At 40.4% G+C, this 23403-nt stretch overlaps 1 pseudogene; it reads left to right on the top strand.

Moving 5' to 3' along the window:
* The first annotated feature begins 11697 nt into the window (after positions 1 to 11697).
* Positions 11698 to 23403, top strand: part of LOC132652391 (grainyhead-like protein 2 homolog) — a 56362-nt pseudogene continuing 44656 nt past the window's right edge.

Raw genomic sequence — 23403 nt, 5'->3', positions numbered from 1 at the left:
CCTACCCCTAACCCTAACCCTAACCCTAACCCTAACCCTAACCCTAACCCTAAACCTACCCTAACCCTAACCCTAACCCTACCCCTAAACCTAACCCTAACCTTAACTTGTTCCTAACAGGAACAAGTTTCCATCGAAAGAACGTAAACGCAAAGCACTACTTTGTAAACTGAATCACATGTGTGTCACTTGCTCAATTAGGAATACAGGAAAACTGAAAAGTGATATATCGCACTATACATCACAGGAACAAGTTACCAACGAAAGAAGAGAAAAGCAAAGCACTACTTTGTAAACTAATTCACATACGTGTCGCCTGTTCAATTATTATAACAGGAAAACTGAAAAGTGATTTAACGCACTGTAAGGCACAGAAATAAGTTTCCATCGAAAGAACAGAAACGCAAAGCACAACTTTGTAAACTAATTCACATACGTGTCGCACAATAATTATTATAACAGGAAAACTGAAAAGTGATGTATCACACTGTACAGCACAGAAACAAGTTTCCAACAGAAGAACAGAAGTGCAAAGCACTACTTTGTAAACTAAATCACATGTCTGTCCCTCGCTCAACTAGGAATACAGGAAAAATGAAAAGTGATATATCGCACTGTACAGCACAGGAACAAGTTTCAAACGAAAGAACAGAAAAGAAAAGTACTACTTTTATTTTTTTTTCTTATTTTACAAATTTATTTAGATTGTAAGTTTTCCTATGATCTTTAAAACTAGCTGGATGTGGTGGCACACATTCATAATCCCAGCTCTTGTGTACCTGACTCAAGAGGGTCACTGAAAGTTCAAAGCCAGGCTGGATTATATAGTGAGTTTCAGGATGACGTGTACAATAGAGAGGGATTACTGTCTTTTTTTTAAATAATTTTTTTTATTTTTTTTATCAGTTACATTTTATTAACTCTGTATCCCAGCCGTGTCCCCATCCCTCATTCCCTCCCAGTCCCTCCCTCCCTCCCTCATCTCCACCGTGCCCCTTTTTAAGTCCACTGATGGGGGGACCTCTTCCCCATTCATCTGATCCTGTTTTATCAGGTATCTTCAGGACTGGATGCAAAGCCCTCCTCTGTGGCCTAACAGGACTGCTCCTCCCTTCGGGCGTGGTGAGACCAAAGAGCCAATCATTGAGTTACTGTTTTAAATGGAATCACATGTGTGTCGCTCGCTCAATTAGGAATACAGGAAAACTGAAATGTGTTATCTCACACTGTACAGCACAGAAAAAAGTTTCCATCAAAAGAAATGAAATGAAAACCACAACTGTGTAAACTAATTCACATACGTGTCGCCTATTCAATTATTAAAACAGGAAAACCGAAAAGTGATTTAACGCACTGTACAGCACAGGAACAAGTTTCGAACGAAAGAACAGAAGAGCAAAGCACTACTTTGTAAACTAAGTCACATGTGTGTTGCTCGCTCAATTAGGAATACAAGAAAACTGAAAGGTGTTATCTCGCACTGTATGGCACAGAAACAAGTTTCCATGGAAAGAACAGAAACGCAAAGCACAACTTTGTAAACTAATTCACATACGTGTCGCCTGTACAATTATTATAACAGGAAAACTGAAAATTGATATAACGCACTGTACACCACAGGAACAAGTTTCTAACGAAAGAACAGAAAAGCAAAGCAGTACTTTGTAAACTAAGTCACATGTGTGTGGCTCGCTCAATTAGAAATAAAGGAAAACTGAAAAGTGATATATCGGACTGTACAGCACAGGAACAAGTTTCCAACGAAAGAACAGAAAAGAAAAGCACTACTTTTAAACTGAATCACATGTGTGTCGTTCGCTCAATTAGGAATACAGGAAAACTGAAAAGTGATTATCACACTGTACAGCACAGAAACAAGTTTCCAACAGATGAACAGAAATGCAAAGCACTACTTTGTAAACTAAATCACATGTGTGTCACTCGCTCAATTAGGAATACAGGAAAACTGAAAAGTGATAAAACCATAACCCTAACCCTAACCCTAACCCTAACCCCCTAACCGTAACCCTAACCCTATCCCTAACCCTAACCCTAACACCTAACCCTAACCCTAACCCTAACCCTAACCCTACCCTAACCCTAAGCCTAACCGTAACCCTAACCCTAACCCTAATGCTAACCCTAACTCTAACCCTAACCCTAACCCTAACTTGTTCCTAACAGGAACAAAGAAAGAACATAAAGGCAAAGCACTACTTTGTAAACTAAATCACATGTGTGTCGCTCGCTCAATTAGGAACACAGGAAAACTATAAACTGCTATATCGCACTGTACAGCACAGGAACAAGTTTCCAACAAAACAACAGAAAAGTAAAGCACTACCTTGTAAACTAATTCACTTACGTGTTGAATGTTCAATTATTATAAAAAAATAAAAGTAATATATCACATTGTACAGCACAGAAACAAGTTTCCAACAGAAGAACAGACACGCAAAGCACTACTTTGTAAACTAAATCACAGGTGTATTGCTCGCTCAATTAGGAATACAGGAAAACTGAAAAGTGATATTTCGAACTGTACAGCAAAGAAAAAAGTTTTTATTGAAAGAACAGAAACTCAAAACACAACTTGTAAACTAGTTCACATACGATTCGCCCGTTCAATTATTATAACAGGAAAACTGAAAAGTGATATAACCCTAACCCTATTGCTAACCCTAACCCTAACCCCCTAACCCTAACCCTAACCCTAATCCTAACCCTAACCTCTAACCCCTAACCCTAACCCTAACCCTAACCCTAACCCTAACCCTAACCCTAACCCTAACCCTACCCTTACCCTAACCTTAACTTGTTCCTAACAGGAACAAGTTTCCAACGAAAGAACGTAAACGCAAAGCACAACTTTGTAAACTAATTCACATACATATCACCTGTTCAACCATTATAACAGGAAAACTGAAAAGTGATATATCGCACTGTACAACACAGAAACAAGTTTCCAACAGAAGAATAGAAACGCAAAGCACTACTTTTAAATGCAATCTCATGTGTGTTGCTCACTCAATTAGGAATACAGGAAAACTGAAAAGTGTTATCTCCCACTATATGGCACAGAAACAAGTTTCAAACAAAAGAACAGAAACACAAAGCACAACTTTGTAAAGTAATTCACATACGTGTCGCACCTTCAATTATTATAACAGGAAACCTGAAAAGTGATATATCGCACTGTACAGCACAGGAACAAGTTTCCAACAAAAGAACAGAAAAGCAAAACACTCCGTTGTAAACTAATTGACATACGTGTCGCCTGTTCAATTATTATAACAGGAAAACTGAAAAGTGATATAACGCACTGTAACAGGAACAAGTTTCAAAAGAAAGAACAGAAAAGCAAAGCACTACTTTGTAAACAAAATCACAAGTGTGGCGCTCACTCAATTCGGGATACAGGAAAACTGAAAACTGATATATCGAACTGTATGGCAAAAAAAAAACAAATTTTCATGGAAAGAACGAAACGCAAAGCACAACTTTGTAAAATAATTCACATACATGACGCCTGTTCAATTATCATAACAGGAAAACTGAAAACTGAAAAGTGATAGAACCCTAACCCTAACCCTAACCCTAACACTAACCCTAACCCTAACCCTAACACCCTAACCCTAAGCCTAACCACTAACCCTAACCCTAACCCTAACCCTACCCTAACCCTAACCCTAATCCTAACTTGATCGTAAAAGGAACAAGTTTCCAACGAAAGAACATAAACGAAAAGCTCTACTTTGTAAACTAAATCATATGTGTGTCACTCGCTCAATTAGGAATACAGGAAAATTGAAAAGTGATATATCGTACTGTACAGCGCAGGAACAAGTTTCCAAAAAAAGAACAGAAAAGCAATGCACTATTCTAAATGGAATCAAATGTGTGTCGCTTTCTCAATTACGAATACAGGAAAACTGAAAAGTCTTATCGCGCACTATAAGGCATAGAAACAAGTTTCCATCTAAAGAACAGAAACACAAAGCACAACTTTGTAAACTAATTCACATACATGTCGCCTGTTCAATTATTATAACAGGAAAAATGAAAACTGATAGAACCCTAACCGTAACCCTAACACTAACAATAACCCTATCTTTAAAACCCTAACCCTAACCGTAACCCTAATCCTAACCCCTAACCCTAACCCTAACCCTAACACTAACCTTACCATAAACCTAACCCTATCCCTAATCCTAACCCTAACTTGTTCTTAACAGGAACAGGTTTCCAATGAAAGAACATAAACCCAAAGCACTACTTTTAAACGGAATCACATGTGGGTCACTTGCTCATTGAGGAATACACGAAAACTGAAAAGTGTTATCTCGCACTGTATGGCACAGAAACAAGTTTCCATCGAAAGAACAGAAAGGCAAAGCACAACTTTGTAAACAAATTCACATACGTGTCAGCCGTTATATTATTATAAGAGGAAAACTGAAAAGTGATATATCACACTGTACAGCACAGGAACAAGTTTCCAACGAAAGAACAGAAAAGCAAAGCACTACTTTGTAAACTGAATCACATGTGTGTCACTCGCTCAATTAGGAATACAGGAAAACTGAAAAGTGATATATCACACTGTACAGCACAGGAACAAGTTGCGAGTGGAAGAACAGAAATTCAAAGCACTACTTTGTAAACTAAATCACATGTGTGTCGCTCGCCCCATTAGGAATATAGAAAAACTGAAAAGTGATATATCGAACTATATGGCAAAGAAACAACTTTTCATCGAATGAACAGAAAAGCAAAGCACAACTTTGTAAAATAATTCACATACGTGTCGCCTGTTCAATAATTATAACAGGAAAACTGAAAAGTGATAGAACCCTAACCATAACCATAACCCCCTAACTCTAACCCTAACCCTAACCCTAACCCTAAATTGTTCGTAACAGGAACAACTTTCTAAACTAATTCACATACGTGTCGCCCATTCAATTATTATAACAGGAAAACTGAAAAGTGATAGAAACCTAACCGTAACCCTAACGCTAACCCTAACCATAACCCTAACCCTAACCTAAACCTAACCCTAACCCTAACCCCTAACCCTAACCCTAACTTGTTCCTAACAGGAACTAGTTTCCAATGAAAGACCATAAACCCAAAGCACTACTTTGTAAACTAAATCAAATGTGTGTCACTCGCTCAATTAGGAATACAGAAAAACTGAAAAGTGATATAACGCACTGTACAGCACAGGAGGAAGTTTTGAACAAAGGAACAGAAAAGCAAAGCATTACCTTTGTAAACTAATTCACATATGTGTCGCCTGTTCAATTATTATAACAGGAAAACTGAAAAGTGATATAACACACTGTACAGCACATGAACAAGTTTCCAACGAAAGAACAGAAAAGCAAAGCACTACCTTGTAAACTAAATCACATACGTGTCGCCTGTTCAATTATTATAACAGGAAAACTGAAAGTGATATAACGCACTGTACATCACAGGAACAAGTTTCGAATAAAAGGACAGAAAAGCAAAGCACTACTTTGTTAGCAAAATCACAGGTGTGTCTCTCACTCAATTAGGAATACAGGAAAAGTGAAAAGTGATATATCGAACTATAAGGCAAAGAAACAAGTTTTCATCGAAAGAACAGAAACGCAAAGCACAACTCTGTAAATTAATTCACATACTTGTCGCCTGTTCAATTATTATAACAGGAAACCTGAAAACTGATATATCACAGTGTACAGCACAGAAACAAGTTTCCAACAGAAGAACAGAAACGCAAAGCACTACTTTGTAAACTAAATCGATGTGTGTCACTCGCTCAATTAGGAATACAGGAAAACTGAAAAGTGATATATCCCACTGTATAGCACAGGGAAAAGTTTCCAAAGAAAGAACAGGAAAGCAAAGCACTACTTTTAAAGGGAATCACATGTATGTTGCTCGCTCAATTAGGAATAAAGGAAAACTGAAAAGTGTTAGCTCTCACTGTGTGGCAGACACAAGTTTCAAACGAAAGAACAGAAACGCAAAGCACAACTTTGTAAACTAATTCACATACATGTTGCCCGTTCAATTATTATAACAGGAAAACTGAAAAGTGGTATATCACACTGTACAACACAGAAACAATTTTCCAACAGAAGAACCGACACGCAAAGCACTACTTTGTAAACTAAATCACATGTGTGTCGCTCGCTCAATTAGGAATACAGGAAAACTGAAAAGTGATATATCCCACTGTAAGGCAAAGAAAAAAGTTTTCATCGAAAGAACAGAAACGCAAAGCACAACTCTGTAAACTAATTCACGCACGTGTCGCCTGTTCAATTATTATAAAAGGAAAACTGAAAGTGATATAACCCTCACCCTAACCCTAACCCTGACCCTAACACCCTACCCCTACCCCTAACCCTAACCCCTAACACTAACCCTAATACTAAACCTAACCCTAACCCTAACCCTAACCCTACCCTAACCCTAATCCTAACTTTTTCTAACAGGAACATGTTTCCAATGAAAGAACAAATGCAAAGCACTACATTCTAAACTAAATCACATGTGTGTCACTCGCTCAATTAGGAATACATGAAAACTGAGAAGTGATATATCGCACTCTACAGCACAGGAACAAGTTTTGAACGAAGGAACAGAAAAGCCAAGCACTACTTTTAAACGGAATCACATGAGCGTCGCTCGCTCAATTAGGAATTTAGGAAAACGGAATAGAGTTACTTCGCACAGTACGGTACAGAAACAAGTTTCCATCGAAAGAACAGGAACGCAAAGCACAACGTTGTAAACTAATTCACATACATGTCGCCCGTTCAATTATTATAACAGGAAAACTGAAAAGTGATATATCACACTGTATAGCACAGAAACAAGTTTCCGACAGAAGAACAAAAACGCAAAACACTACTTTGTAAACTAAATCACACATGTGTCGCTGGCTCAATTAGGAATAAAGGAAATTGGAAATGTGGTATATCGCACTGTACAGCACAGGAACAAGTTTCCAACGAAAGAACAGAAAAGCAAAGCACTACTTTGTAAACTAATTCACATATGTGTCACCTCTTCAATTATTATAACAGGAAAACTGAAAAGTGATATAACGCACTGTACAACACAGGAACAAGTTTCCAATGAAAGAACAGAAGGGCAAAGCACTACTTTGTAAACTATTTCACATACGTGTTGCCTGTTCAATTATTTTAACAGGAAAACTGAAAAGTGATATAATGCACTGTACAGCACAGGAACAAGTTTCGAACGAAAGAACAGAAAAGCAAAGCACTACTTTGTAAACTAGATCACATGTGTGTCGCTCGCTCAATTAGGAATACAGGAAAACTGAAAAGTGATATATTGAATTGTACTGCAAAGAAACAAGTTTTCATCAAAAGAACTGAAACACAACGCACAACTCTGTAAACTAATTCACATACGTGTCGCCTGTTCAATTATTATAACAGGAAAATTGAAAAGTGATATAACCCTCACCCTAACCCTAACCCTAAATCTAACCCCCTAAACCTAACCCTAACTTGTTCCTTACAGGAACAAGTTTCCAACGAAAGAATATAAATGCAAAGCACTACTTTGTAAACTAAATCACATGTGTGTCACTCGCTCAATTGGGAATACAGGAAAACAGAAAAGTGATATATCACACTGTATAGCACAGGAACAAGTTTCCAATGAAAGAAAAGAAAAGCAATGCAGTACTTTGTAAAGTAATTCACATGTGTGTTGCTCGCTCAATTAGGAATACAGGAAAACTGTAAAGTGATATTTCGAACTGTAAGGCAAAGAAACAAGTTTTCATCGAAAGAACAGAAACTCAAAGCACAACTCTGTAAACTAGTTCATATACGTGTCGCCTTTTCAATTATTATAACAGGAAAACTGAAAAGTGATATAACCCTCACCCTAACCTTTAACCCTAACCCTAACCACCTAACCCTTATCCTAACCCTAACCTTACCCCTAACCCTAACCCCTAACCCCTAACCCTAACCCTAACCCTAACCCTTACCCTAACCCTACCCTAACCCTAACCGTAACCCTAACTTGTTCCTAACAGGAACAACTTTCCAACGAATGAACATAAAAGCAAATCATTACTTTGTAAACTAAATCACATGTGTGTCCCTCGCTCAATTGGGAATACAGGAAAACTGAAAAGTGATATATTGCACTGTACAGCACAGGAACAAGTGTCAAAGGAAAGAATAGAAAAGCAAAGCACTACTTTGTAAACTAAATCACATTTGTGTTGCTCGCTCAAGTAGGAATACAGGAAAACTGAAAAGTGTTATTTCACACTGTACGGCACAGAAACAAGTTTTCATCGAAACAAGAGAAACGCAAAACACAACTTTGTAAAGTAATTCACATACGTGTTGCCCGTTCAATCATTATAACAGGAAAACTGAAAACTAATATATCACACTGTACAGGACAGAAAGAAGTTTTCAACAGAATTACAGAAACACAAAGCACTACTTTGTAAACTAAATCACATGTGTGTCGCTCGCTCAATTAGAAATACAGGATAACTGAAAAGTGATATATCGCACTGTTCAGAACAGGAACAAGTTTCCAAAAAAGAACAGAAAAGGGAAGCACTACTTTGTAAACTGAATCACATGTGTGTCGCTTGCTCAATTAGGAATACAGGAAAACTGAAAAGTGTTATCATGCACTGTATGGCACAGGAATAAGTTTCCAAGGAAAGAACAGAAATGCAAAGCACTACTTTGTAAACTGAATCACATGTGTGTTGCTCGCTCAATTAGGAATACAGGAAAAATGAAAAGTGTTACCTCGCACTGTACGGCACAGAAACAAGTTTCCAACAGAAGAACAGAAACGCAAAGCACAACTTTGTAAAGTAATTCACATACGTGTTGCCCGTTCAATTATTATAACAGGAAAACTGAAAACTGATATATCGCACTGTACAGCACAGAAACAAGTTTCCAATAAAAGAACAGAAAAGCAAAGCACTACTTTGTAAACTATATCCCATGTGTGTCCCTCGCTCAATTAAGAATACAAGAAAACTGAAAAATGATATATCGCACTGTACAGCACAGGAACAAGTTTCGAATGAAAGAACAGAAAAGCAAAGCACTACTTTGTATACTAAATCACATGTGTTTCCCTCGCTCAATTAGGAATACAGGAAAACTGAGAAGTGTTATCTCCCACAGTAAGGCACAGAAAAAAGTTTCCATTGAAAGAAAAGTAACGCATAGCAAAACTTTGTAAAGTAATTCACATACGTGTCGCCTGTTCAATTATTATAACAGGAAAACTGAAAAGTGACATAACCCTAACCCTAATCCTGACCCTGACCATGACCCTGACCCTGACCCTGACCTTAACCCTAACCCTAACCCTAACCCCCTAACCCCCTAACCCTAACCCTAACCCTAAACCCCTAACCCTAACCCTAACCCTAACCATACCCTAACCCTTACACTATCCCTAACCCTAACCCTAACCCTAACTTGTTCCCAGGAACAAGTTTCCAATGAAAGAACAGAAACGCAAAGCACTACTTTGTAAACTAAATCACATGTGTGTCGTTCGCTCAATTAAGAATACAGGAAAACTGAAAAGTGATATATTGCACTGTACAGCACAGGAACAAGTTTCCATCAAAAGAAAAGAAAAGCAAAGCACTACTTTTAAACGGAATCACATGTGTGTCGCTCACTCAATTAGGAATACAGGAAAACTGAAAAGTGTTATCTCACAGTGTACGGCACAGAAACAAGTTTCCATCGAAAGAACAATCAGTTCCCATCATGTAGAAGTATAAATTATCACCAATGCACAATTTTTATCTTTATTCTTTCAGAAAACACTCAAAGGTACCAGGTTCTTTTGTGTGGTCCGTAGCTTAATGTTGTAGACTAGCAACAAAATAGTTATAAATTTAAAACTCTCTGAGTCTTAGAGACCAGTGGGAAGTTTTATGTCCAGCCAAGTTTAGGTGTGTTCTTGTAATCCATGGTATATAAAAGGCTCATATGTATTTGCAGTTATATGTTTGTACACAAGATGTGAACTATCACTGATGTTCAAGTTTGCAGTAAAGATATGTGTGTATGTGTGTGTGTGTGTGTGTGTGTGTGTGTGTACTCGTGTGTGCATGCATGCATGTATGATCCAAAATCAGTCTTTCTGCTTTATATACTGCGCCCACTCTCTGGCCCCAGGACTAGAGCTTCAAATGATATTAAAAAAAAGAAAGCATGGAAGATAATAATAGTCTATAATATAACATGTTTTTTCTTTTAATATTGTTATTGTCTGAAATCTGTAACTTTGTCCTACATAGTTCCTGCCCTAAAAAATGAGACCAAACACAAGATAAACATTAGGTTTAGTGCAAAGAGAATCCTAGAAAGGATGTCATTTTCAATCATACCAGGAAGGCTATTATAATAAGTTATGGAGAGTAGATAGCAATGACATAATTGATTGCTACAGTTTAAGAACACTGGGGGGTGGGCGGAAGGGGCTGGTGTGATGGCTCAGCTGTTAAAAGCATGTCTGCTCTTCCAGAGGTCCTAAGTTCAATTCCAGCAACCACATGGTGGCTCACAACCATCTATATACTGGAATTTGATGCCTTCTTCTGGCATGCCCATATACATGCAAATAGAGCACTCATATACAATAAATAAATAAAATCTTTAAAATTTAAACTTCAGAGAGTCACTCAGTGTTGGTCACATTATATATTCATAATTTTACCCATAAACAATTTGGAGTGTGTATTGAAAAGGTGCACACTTGAAAGATTTCATGTCACAAAAAGCCAAAGGGGTTTGGATTGGTGTGTAGACAGACCTTTGTAGGTGCTGGTCACAGCTTGGCTCTTTGTCACCTAGTAAGGTGGTAGTGTTTTGGGTTGTAGGCTCATGCTTTAGAAACCCAGCCTCTGACCTCTGTGCTATTGTGTTTGAGGTAGGGATAGTTAGATGAGGTCATGAGTGCTTCTCTGATGCTGTAAGACAATAAAGCCTCTGAGCTGCCTTCTTCCCTCTGTTACCATGTGTCATCCACCCTATGATGATGTAGTAAGGAGGCTCTTACAGGCTCTTCTTTTGGGCTTCTCAGCCTTGAAAGCCGCAAGCTTTTAAGCAATGTACTAAAGCATGTGGTATTTAGTTACGCTAACAGAAAACAGACTAAGACGCACACCAAGTGGTAGAATTGGAGAGGTATGTAATGTGCTTATGTGTTTCTTACTCTGAGAGGCACGGCTTACAGACAAAGGTTTAGGGGTTTCTGCAGTATTGTGTGTATTCAACCCTGGGCCTACCTCACACATGGCTTTTAAGGGACCATGAGCAAGTGATGAAATGATTCGGTGATTGTCAAGAGCCAGCTCAAGTGTCAACATACTCAAGGACACCCAAGTTACTCATGACTTGTTAGAGTGCTCTGAAGAAGATAATGAGCTTGTTGGAAAGTTCTTACATGAGTCACACAGGCTTTCAAATGCTGCTTTTTGATTTAGAAGAACAGGGAGAAAAATCTCAACACGTTTAGAAAGGTTTGTGTTTCTTCCATCTTTTTCAAATCAGAGTTGAGTGTTGCTCAGACAAGCCCCTCTCCTTTGTGAGTTGACCTGCCCAGGCTTGCAGATGTGGCACACAGAGGTTTCAGGACAGGTGGGTCAGTATGACTGTTGTCCACAATGGAGAAGCAGCTGTACATTCTTTAGATACTGTCTCTGATGTCAGAGGTAACTCACTGAGGGTCATGGAGAAGAGGTCATATGCCCAGCTAAAAGCTTCCTTCCTGTATCTATCACCCTGAGCATGGGCCTGTTGAATCATAGCTCCCAAACATATCAACCATGCCACATTCTCACAGCGTCTGATGAAGCTGATGTGGCTGTGCACAGAATTGGCACAGTTCCCAGATTCATCTCTAGCATTCCACCTTCATTATTTCACTAGTCCAGACAGAATCTACAGCTTCTAGAAGAGTGCCATCTTCTGTATTAATTATACCATACTGTTTAATCTCCAACAATATACATATAATAATTAAAAGCGGTAGTTATAATTCTCCAAGCACATGAGGCTTAATTAAGGTGCAGGAGCCTCAGCCTTCAAAAGTCTGAATTAAAACAAGACACCCAATTAACAGACCACTGATTATCTGCAAAAGATAAAAGCAAAAGATAGCAAAAGGATTCACTCACCATCACACCTCCTTCAAAATTAAAAATAGTTGCATCCCATAATTTCTATGTGAAATATAACTTGCAAGAAATGAGTAAAGAAAGCAAATATGTGGGCATACTCATCATTTTTCCACAGCACCAGTGCCTTTGGTTTTCTTAGATGGGCTAGCTTGACCTTCTCACTCAGCCTTCTCATGCTAGCAAGTTCTAAAAATATTTTCTTGTTGAAGAAAACATTTCAGCATTCCCTGCCAAAGTACCCTATTCCTGCCTTCCTTTGTAAGTAACTTCCCACAGTCCCCAAATGCCCAGTTTCCTTTCCTCCTTCACCATACATTCCCTCAGCACCTCATAAAGCAGTTGCCATTGAAGTATGTGCTTCAATATCTGCTGATGATTTATGGTTGAAATTGCAGTTAAAAATGCGGCTGTTGGTATCAGACAGAACTGAATTCAAATCATAGTTAATTCGTTACCAGATTTTTTGACTTCCATAAACAGTTTGGCTTCTTGCTATGAGAAAACATGCTGATTGCTACCTCAGGAATTATTCCAAAAACAGACCTCATCATTGGCACAAGGCCTGTCCAGCATGAACATGTATGTTCTTAACTAGACCACAGTTATCATTCCAGGAGTCTTTGGGTCTGACTGCCAAGAGATGACAGTGGTTTTATCAGAAGGAAACAATATCTTTGAGTCCACTCTAGGTACAAGGATAGACCTCTTGGAGTGAGTCTAAGTGTTCCTGGTTAGATAAGTCCTCCGCCATTGTATAGCCTTGTGTCTGTTCATCAAGAAAAAAAAGTTGTTTTTTTTTTTTTTTTTTTGGTGGGGAAGAATAGACCATTACATGGACCTCATGAATAAAGACTAATGTATATATTTTTTTTCTTTTTACTTTTTCCCAAACAGGGTTTTTCTGTGTATCGTTGGCTGTCCTGGACTCTTTGTAGACCAGGCTGGGCTTGATCGCCTAGAGATCCACCTGCTTCTGTCTCCCTGAGTGCTGGGATTATAGGCGTGCACCACCAACTAATGTGCTTTCTAAGATCATGGTGGTGAAAACCAGAAGTACCCAAAAGATCCATTCCATTTTACAACAGAGTCAAGACTTCTCAAGTGTAGGAACCCCACCAGCCCCACATGAGAGTTGGCAGAAATGTAATCTTGGCCTCACTCCATGCTCATGACTGAGAATATCTGGCAGTAGCCTATGTCTCACCAAAGCCCTATGCTGGCCTCCAACATTTGAAAATGTGCTTCTCAGATAGTCTTTAAACCCCGAGAATCCATGAATTACCATACTGCTCTGGGGCATCCTGACACACCCTGGATGATGTCTGTGGCTGTGTATTTCCATACTACTTGGCCTGACTTGAATGTTCAGGACATGATAACCTCAGACTGGAGATGTGGCTTTATGGCTGGCACCATGGCATCAATGGGATTAGTTTCATTAGAATTACTCCTCCCCGTGATTCCACTTATTTCGACATGACTTACTAGCTGATTGTCCTTTTGAGTGTAAATTATCATAATTAATAAGAACTGCCTTCATCCTATTTTTCTGCTTTTGTTGGGTAAGAAATAGAGAAAAGAACATTCAAGACTTCTTTGAAAAATCAGGCAGATTTAGAATAATTATCTTGTTTGTTTATGTTTATGTATTTAGTTGTGTTCTATTTTCTATATTGCAAGAGCTATAAGACTAGGGGCCTAGTGAGGACATTTCCTGGCACAGAATGAGCATTTTGGTTGCCATATTTATTGGTTGAGTGCCATATTAGAAGACTCTGGTGTGTTTCTATATGACAAGTGGTATGAAATTCTTTTTCTTTTTTTCAGCCCTTTTTGGGGGAAATTAAAACTGGAAAAATGAAGCCTTGTGATGTAGGACTCCACAGTGTCAATCTAAGCACCTTTCTTGTCTTAACTTCTAGATGTGACATTTCTTCTTTACAGCTGATCTTACCTGCTCTTTTCTCAAACAACTATAAGATTATCTTGCAAGGGATTAGTGAAGAAATCATGGAATTCAAATTTAAATTTGGCTTTCTTCTCTCTCTCAAAGAGGAAGCCTGCAGAAAGCACAGGTGTGCATTCGTGATCGTCCCAAACATAAAGCCTTTTTAGAAACTGTAAGGGGTAATGTTCTTTTCTTTTGATTTTCCCCTTCATTTGCCTTTGAGTATTTATTTTAAAATCATGACTACCCTAAGAGAAAAGTGTATCAAGAATAAAATTAGAAAAGCCAAAATAAATGAATGAACTTACAAAAATAAAAATAATAAGAAGAAATGCAAATAGCCAGAGAACAAGAATGACTATTCAATGCCTTTAGCAATCAAGGAATTTCAGATTAAAATAATGTTTTGAATATTAGTCTGGAAAAAAGACAATCTGAGAAGAAAAGACATAATTGCCCTAAGTGTAAATTGTTCCTCCCTGGACCAGTGTGGCAAAATTAATCAGCCTTAAAATTATAGCTGGGTCTAGTGGCTCAGATCCCTAACCTCAGCACTTGAGAGGTAGCAGCAGGCAATCTCTGTGAGTTCCAGGCTAGCCAGGAATACACAGTGAGACCTTGTTTCAACAGAACAAAACAAAGTAAGAAACAAAAAAAACTTATTTCCGGAAATATGCTTTTTTTAAAATGTCTTTTGTTTTAATGCTAGCTGTTGAACCCAAGTTCTCCTAGCCCTTGCTCTACCAGCAAGCTATACTTCTGCCCCTGAGAATTTACTTTAATAAAATATAATTAAATTTAAATGAAATTTAGCTGTAAAAAGAAGTGAAACACTGGGGTAGAGCAGCAGACTGTCAGCTGTCAGCTGAGTGACCAATAAGAATAAAGCCATGACACATGGTCTGATACAATCGTATAATTTTACAGAAGGTTTTACATATGGAAGACACCAGAGATGAGCCAAGCAAAACAATATAGCAATGAAAAAGATGTTTATTAATCACTGTATAAAAATAATCTACATATTTGGAGAAAAGGAGCTAGATGAGAGATAAGAGCACATAGATAAAGTTTAAAGGCAGTTAATTGTGGGTTAGTAGACTGTGGTTGTCCTTAATTTTTTTTTTATTTATTCATGGTCTCTGACTTTCCTATGTTGAATATACATACTTTTATGCTAAAAGTTTATGTGCTTTGTTTAAAATATAAAGGTTTGGAGTTGGATATGACAGCTCAAACCTGTAATCTCAGCATTCAGGACAAGTTTAACCAGCTTGGGTTATACTTGTGGAACTGTGTCTCAAGGCACAGAGAAACAAAACAATGCCAAAAAAGAAAAGAAACATCTTGCTTTGAGGTTTCTCTAGGCAAGACCACTGGAGTGAGTGAAAAGGAAATAAGTTAGCACTCTCCACAAGAAGATTCTAGGCTGGCTAGGTGCATGTGGGCAGATATTTGCATGTAGGGTAGATGAAATGAAGACACAGCATTCAGCAAACTGCTTTGAACCCCTCAGGGATCATAGAAAGCAGAGGTGATCCGAGAAAGAGGGGGAAATAGAATTCAGACTGAGGCTAGACCAGCCAGCCTATCCCAGGGAGTCTGGAGAGCATGAGGTGGGTTTTCCTGCACCATTCCGCTCCCAGCAATAAGGAATCTTCCTGCAGTGCTGAGGTACCAGTTTCATCATTGGAGATAAGCAAATTGGGCTTTTCTGTGTAGCCCAACATGCCCATAACAGTACACAGCACCCATGCTGATCTCTATTGACTCCATGGGGAGTCTAATGGGATGACAGGGAATAGCTACATACCATAAGGGAATAGATACCTACTCTATAAGGGAGTCACTACATACTGTATGAGGGAATAGACACATACTATAAGGGAACAGATAACATATTGTGTAAGGAGTGACCATAGGACAGAGCCCAAAGTGGTCAGGTGATGACAGCCAAGTGAGATTAACGCAACGCTCTGGAGTACTAAGATAAGTTTTAGAAATGTCCTTCTTTGGCATGGGGGTTCCTCAGTGTAGTGTGTGCTTAGTGTGTGTTTGATCTCTATCAAAATCACTGCTCATGGAAAGCCTTCACTCTACTGCAGTTCCTTTAGTGACATCACCTGACTGGCAGAATATTTTGCTTCTAAAAATTGTCCCTGTGTGTGTATTGGGGGAGCGGGGGATGGCTGTCAAAAAAGTGGGAAGTAGGAAGGTGAACAGAAAAAAAAAGACCTAATAATCAAATCAGATAAAGACATGGTTCACATAGATTTACTCTTAATAAAAAGACGTGAGTAAATTTTTTTTTCAGCCGTAGAATTCTGTAAGCAGAAATATGTAGCTTGTCACACTGCAAAATAGGCAAATCCAAAACTTTACCATTGACAAATAATGTGTCATCGAGGGACTCTTACTTTAGTGTACAAGCATGTGTGCGTGCATGGGTGCATATGTATGTGTGTGGCGTGTGAGTGTTTTGAGCCAGGGTCTCATGTACTGGCCAAGGCTGGTCTCTGTTACAAGGATGACCCGGAACTCTAGATCCTCTTGTCTTTACCTCCCAAGTGCAGGGATTAGAGGCCTGTGCCTCTCCTCCTGGCTACCACCCTGCTAAGTCCTTTTTCTCTTTCACTGTCATAGCTGACTACAAGGAGAGCTTCAACACCATTGGAAACATTGAAGAGATCGCGTACAATGCTGTTTCCTTCACCTGGGATGTGAATGAAGAGGCAAAGGTTAGTGAAACCTACCATGGCTCTTAATGAATGAAGACTCTTGTTCAAAACCCTGTGTAGTGTTTTCCTAGAAACTTGAGTCAAAAAGAAGAAAACGAGCATGGTCCCTTTCTTATTTTATTTATTTATTTAGTTATTTGTTTATCTATCATCTGTGTATCTATCTATGTATCTGTATGTATGTATGTATCTGTCTGTCTATTTTGGTTTTTAAAGACTGAGTTTCTCTGTGTAACAGCCTTGGTTCTCCTGGAACTCTCTTTGTAGACCAGGCCAGCCTTGAATTCACAAAGATTCAACTGCCTCTTCCTCCCAAGCACTGGGGCTCTGCTATATTCCCTTTTAGAGGATTCATGCCTTTGTCCTTTTGTTGTGGGGTGTGAGCTTCTGCTCTGAAAAAATGTGATGAGCTGCCATGTTGCCCCTCCTCAGTTCTTCAGGCCACATGTTCCAGTCTAGAACTTGCATCTAACACTTGGAGTCTCGTAAGCCCCCGGCTTCTCTATGCCACCATCAGGAAGCTTGTATCTTCACAGTAGCGACATACAGCTTCAGTAGGTGAAGGAGCAGAGCTCCAGAAGTAGGGCTTCCAATCACCTTCACCACGATGACTTTGAAACACTTCTTTGTTGACTGACCCTCTTCTGTTTCTTTGGGTGTAAGTGTAGCTGAGACATGCAGGGGTAAGTAATGTCTCTGACAAACAGGCATCAAGGACAGATGCCCTACCTTGGTTTGGATAAGGAAGTGTTTCCACAGATAGCCCTGTTTGCTCTCTAGCCACAGGTCTGTTTTGAAGGCCCCAAAGCTCATTCTGGGTCTCAGTGTCTTATTCTTCAGCCTCATTTTGCACTTAAAGGATGTTTCAGATAAAACCTAAGCTTGTTTTCTGCTTCAGTTGTGTACCTGTGTACCGGCTGGAGAGTGTTAGAAGACTTTGTCTTTCATCTCAGGAGGAGGTCAATGTAAACAAGGCTGTCAATGCTTCATTGTCCTCAGCGGGAAGGCTGGGTGAGAGAGGAAACTGGCTGGGAGTTTGCAAGCAGGCTTTCCAGAAGAAAATGAATTGCTCAGTGTCTCATTCCGCTCATGTATAAAACAATGTAGGTGAAACTGGCTTTAGGCCCAAGAAAGCTGACCCAAATGGGCATTCAGTGACAAGTCAGCCGTGCAGCCTGGAGAATGTTCCAGAGAAGGGAACAGGCCCTACTACAAGATGCTTCACACAGAACTTCAGGCAAAATGTGTCTCTGGCATGCCTGCACACACCATGTGCTCTTGGCTGCCTGAGACCTCTCCAACTCTCTCCCTACTCCTGAGACTGTCACAGCTTACTGAGGTTGTCTGCGCCATTCCACGGCTCCTGCCACCTATCTTTCTTTAGCCTGTGCTGGCCCCTGCTCTTTATGTTTCTCTTTGAGGCTAGACTATTGCACAAAAGGGGTTTGTGTTAGGGCACAGTACTGGGATGTGCTGGAATCTCTGGCAGTCAAAACAAATGTCTCTACAGGCATCTTACTAGGCTTTGGGGGATATCGATCCAGCAAGGGATCCAGTAACCAATCAGCAGTGTGACCAGGGGGAGGCCATATCCACTTCATGGTTACTGAGAAGAAAAATGGGATTTTGCCACAGAAGATGTCCTAGAGTGTTAAAGCTAGCTCTAAACATGCACCACAGTCCTCTCCGTATTTTCAGTATTACAGTCTGCTGTAATGGATGGTAGAGACAAGTGAGTTAAGGGCTGTTTCAGTAGGGACCTTTGAAAGAGAAGTGGACATCCCAAGAGACAGGCTCCATGGAAGCTGATGGAATAGTTGATTTGGGGCTACACTAGCTGATCTTGCAGCCAGTTCATTCTACACCACTCACTTGCCATATACAAGTGCTCACTTTATGTATGCATGGATGGATACATGTATGTCTGTGTGCATGAGTGTGCACATGTGTGCCTGTCTGTATGTGAGTTTGCACATATGTGCACAGGTATACTTCTAGGCACACATACTGGTTTTCTGTAGACATTGGCAAATGGTCTTGGACAATATTTTATGATACTTCCTGCAGTAGTGTTTGTTTTATTTCCTTAATACCTATTTTTAGTGAATGTCTTTTGTTTTAAGTGATAAGTAAGCTTTTTAATGTTACAAATGGTTATTACTGATTTTATAGTAAGTAGACTGCAAAAGAAACACTAGGATAGCAGTTGTGGGAAAGACTGTCAGCTAAACAGGGAGGATTGGTGATATCATACAGAAAATGTTTTCTTTTCGGGGGTTGCTGTTACGTTTATACCCAACAGATATCTGCAGGCTTCAGGAGGGGGTCTCAGCAGCTCAGTCTATATCACAGGATGTTTGGGATTTTTTTTTTTTTGGTGGCCAGAAAACACAGACCTATGGTCCACAAAGCACATGTGTTAATATTGTGCATTTATGAATTATTCTAAATTTTAACATTTTCACCCATGTTTAAAAATAAAGAGTTTTTAGTTTGTTTGTAACATTTTTTTTGGAGATAGGGTCTCCCTGTGCTACCTTCTGGGGTGTGGGATTATAGGCCTAAACTATAATACCAGGCTTCATCATTATCATCATCATCACTATTGTTGTTGTTATCATTATTATTATTGTTATTATTATTATTATTATTAGATGCAGGTTTTTGAATTATTTTGATAATTAAGAATTCTAGAGGCACTGGGCCTAAGTTTGCAAGGTTGTAAGTGGCTTTCATGATGAGTGACATTATCCTAGTGCTATTCTGTTCTGGAACTTTCTCTGCCCAGCCCTGGGTATACATTTGAATTTTTACGCACTATGGCATCCACCCGAGGTTCAGGTCTTTGCTAGCTACCACTGTTGTGAGGTAGCAACACAATGAGAGTTAAAATGTTTCTCATGTGTATGTGCCAAGTACTTTACCCACTGGGCCTTCTCCTTAGCCCCTCTTCTAATGTTGTGTTTATTGTTTGTGTGTGCGCACACTCCTGTGTGGTCCTTAAAATTGACCCCAGGACTTCCCATGTGCTAGGCAAGTGCTCTGCTTCTGAGGACCTTACGCAGCCCTGCCTCTTAGCCCTGCATCTATCTTTCCTCTGGAGCAAGCAGGAGAAAGGAGAGGACACCAACACTGAGTTATTTAGCTTCCTTTAGTAATGAACAACATTTGGCCAGGAATGTGCTCAAGTTCTGTGGTGGTCCCAGGCTCTGGCCATGGTCCCAAGCTGGCTGCCTGCTTCAGGCCTAGTGGCTGCAAGGTTCCACCTCTCAGAGCCGGTTTTTCCGGTTGTGCCACAGTGGCTTTCTGTTAGGTGACTCAAGCAGGCTAAACAGTCTTGGACAGGACCTGTTCCCCTCGGGGTCTGTGCAGTCTGGAGGACCATGCACTGTGCATTGTCTCAGGTTCTTGGTGTGTAGATGGTGGAGTTCTGAGTGTCCCCACTGTCCCCACAGGTGGGCATGGGTCCTGGCCAGTGCAGCAGAAGGCACCTGCAGTGAGGTACAGCTGTGGCCTAGACCTGGCACCAGAGTTTCCAGCATTTGTGTTTATTTTTTCTGGGGACAGGGGTGGTTTTTAAGCCAAGCTGTGTGGCCCAGACTGGCTCAGAACTCACAGCAATCCTCCTGTCTCAGCCTTCCAAATGCTGGTATTACAGGCATTGCCGGCTTCCAGCATCTCATGTCCCCTTCCTCAGTTTTATTTGCTGAGCTGTGGAATGGTGGGGAGTCAGGGTAAACACTCCACAGATGCCTGAGGTCCCACCCAGAGGGTTATGATGGGGCAGCTTCTGAGCCTTACTTTCTCACATGACTCTCACCTGCAGGGCATTCCGATTTTAAGTTTCTCTTTAAAGTCAAACACTGGTACTAGAAAGCAGGTTTGCCAAGCACAAATCTCCAAGATGGTGATTTTTCACACAAGACTGTTGAGTCATTCAAGAGTAGTGAGCTTGGAGTACTGGTTCAGAGCATCTCTGCGACGGTGACATCACCCACACGGTGCAGCCCTAACTGCAGCTCTTTCTCAGGTTTCCAGGGAGAGTTCAAATGCCCCATGCTTCTTCAGTGTTGCTCTCTCTTCCATAGTGATTCCAAGGTTAACCTAGTCCCTGAGTGCTAGGATGTCTGTCATGGAGACCATACAGGAGACCAGCGTGAGCATTAGAGTGCTGCAGAATTCCTTGCACTCTTTGCCTTGTTACCATATTAGGAGACCAGCACACTACACCCTTTGTTTTGTGTTTGCGCCTTCCTACTCTAGCAAATGCTAGGATGAGGGAGGTCACCCCCTCCCCAGTCTTTAAAAAAAATCCCTCTTCAGCCAATATTTTAATTCAGTAAAAAATATTTCTCAATAGGGATTGAGCATAGCAAAAGTCCTCCCTCTTGATTAGTTTCTTTAGGTGTACAGATTTTAGTAGGTTTATCCTATATTATATGTCTATATGAGTGCAATCCCTATCCAGAAAGGCAAAGAGGATGAACATCAGAAGAAGGAGAAAAGAGACCTCTGAAAGGCTCTGCCCTGTACACTATCAAAGCAGATACTGAGACTTATTGCCAACCTTTGGGCAGAGTGCAGGGAATCTTATGAAGGAAGTGGGAGACAGTAAGATCTGGAGAGGACAGGAGCTCCACAAGGAGAGCAACAGAACCAAAAAATCTGAGCACAGAGGTCTTTCCTGAGACATACTCCAACCAAGGACCATGCATGGAGATTACCTAAGACCCCTACACAGATAATAGCCCATGGCAGTTCAGTGTCCAAGTGGAGTTCCATAGTAATAGGAACAGGGACTGTCTCTGACATGAACTGATTGGCCTGCTCTTTGATCATCTCCTCCTGAGTGGGGAGCAGCCTTACCAGGTCACAGAAGAAGACAATGCAGTCACTCCTGATGAGACCTAATAGAATAGGATCAGAAGGAAGGAAAAGAAGACCTCCCCTAAGAGTGGACTTGGGGAGGGGCATGCATGCAAAGGGGGGAGGAAGGGAGGGATTGGGACAGAAGGAGGGAGGGAACCACAGGGGGGATACAAAATAAATAAAGTGTAATTAATAAAGAATTAAAAAATATTTCTCCTTCACCACCACTAAAGACGAGTCTATTACATCTTTCTTTAGAAAAATTTTTGTTTACTGTCTATTATTATTATTAATGTGTCTCTCTGTGTGAGCCTGGGTGCACAGGAGTGAGGACATGCATATAGAGCTCAGAGGACACTTTCCCAGAGTTGTATCTCTCTTTGTACCTTGCTCTGAGTCAGGGTCTCTTGTCTCTGTCACCCTCCACAGTCCAGGCAGGAGGACATAAACTTCCTGTCTCTGCGTCCCATCTCTCTCTCAGGAGGACTGTGGGATTACAGACACTCCAGCATCCCTAACTCCCTATCTAGGTTGTGGGAACAGGTCTCAGATTGCCAAGCTTGTGTGGCAAGTACTTTTGCCCACTAAGACATCTTGTTGGCCTTTCTTTTGACAAGTCTTAAAGAAAAACCTGCCAGGCTGTGGTGGTACATGCCTTTAATCCCAGTACTGGGGAGGTAGAGGCAGACCGATATATTTATGAGTTTGAGGACAGAGCTAGTTCCAGGAGAGCCAGGGCTAAATGGTGAAACCCCATCTTGAAACAAACAAACAAAAGCAACCTAAAATAATTCAGTAATATTAAGCTGGCATAGTAGGGTATTCTTTGCTGCCTTTGGATTTAGCGTCTCTGCCTGTCAGGGTAGAACAAGGCTTCCTGTTTGATGCTGTCTGTCCTGTTTGCCTGAATACCTTCCACTAGCTGCAATTAAGGACTTGATGTGTCCCATTCATCCCTTTATTATTAGATTACCAGTGAATGTTCTTCCAGTCTCAGGAAGAGAGTTTCAGAAACATGTCTGTATCAACAGATGTTTAGGATGCAACTGGATGTACAGGGCTAAGAGATGTCATGGAAGACATTTCTCTGCATCTCAACTTCCAATTTGCATCCCAGTCCTGCAAGATTAGGTAGATGGAAGGGCGGATGCTACCCTCAGGCTCCTGTCCTACCCATCCTCATGGAAGCAAATCATCCATTACAATGAGACCAAAAAAAAAGTGCTATAATTTTCCTTTTCCAATAATTGCAGAGTGCAACTTACATGGGCCCAGGAGGGAAGATGGGCATCAGCTTCGCCTCCTCAGCAAAGCGGATTAAATGACTCTTCCTGCTTGGCCACAGGCCCCATGTTTAACATCCTCAGCCCCACAGCAGCTGGCCCCCAGAAAAGCTGGTGTGCTGTTTTAACACTTCAGAGCCCAGAGCTTTCCTTATCCTTATGCCCTGGAGCATTACTTGTTTGTATCAGAAAAACCATTGTTAATCCCATCACTCAGGAGGCAGAGGCCAGGTGGATCTCTGTGGTTTGAGTCCAGCCTGGTCCACATAGTGAGTTTCAGGATAGCCAGGACTACACAGAGAAACCCTGTCTTGAAAAACCAAAAAGAACTACCAC

This window comes from Meriones unguiculatus, chromosome 1, assembly GCF_030254825.1.
Source record: "Meriones unguiculatus strain TT.TT164.6M chromosome 1, Bangor_MerUng_6.1, whole genome shotgun sequence".
Classification (NCBI taxonomy): Eukaryota; Metazoa; Chordata; class Mammalia; order Rodentia; family Muridae; genus Meriones; species Meriones unguiculatus.
The sequence above is the reverse complement of the archived record's forward strand: the minus strand, read 5'-3'. Positions and strand labels throughout refer to the sequence as shown.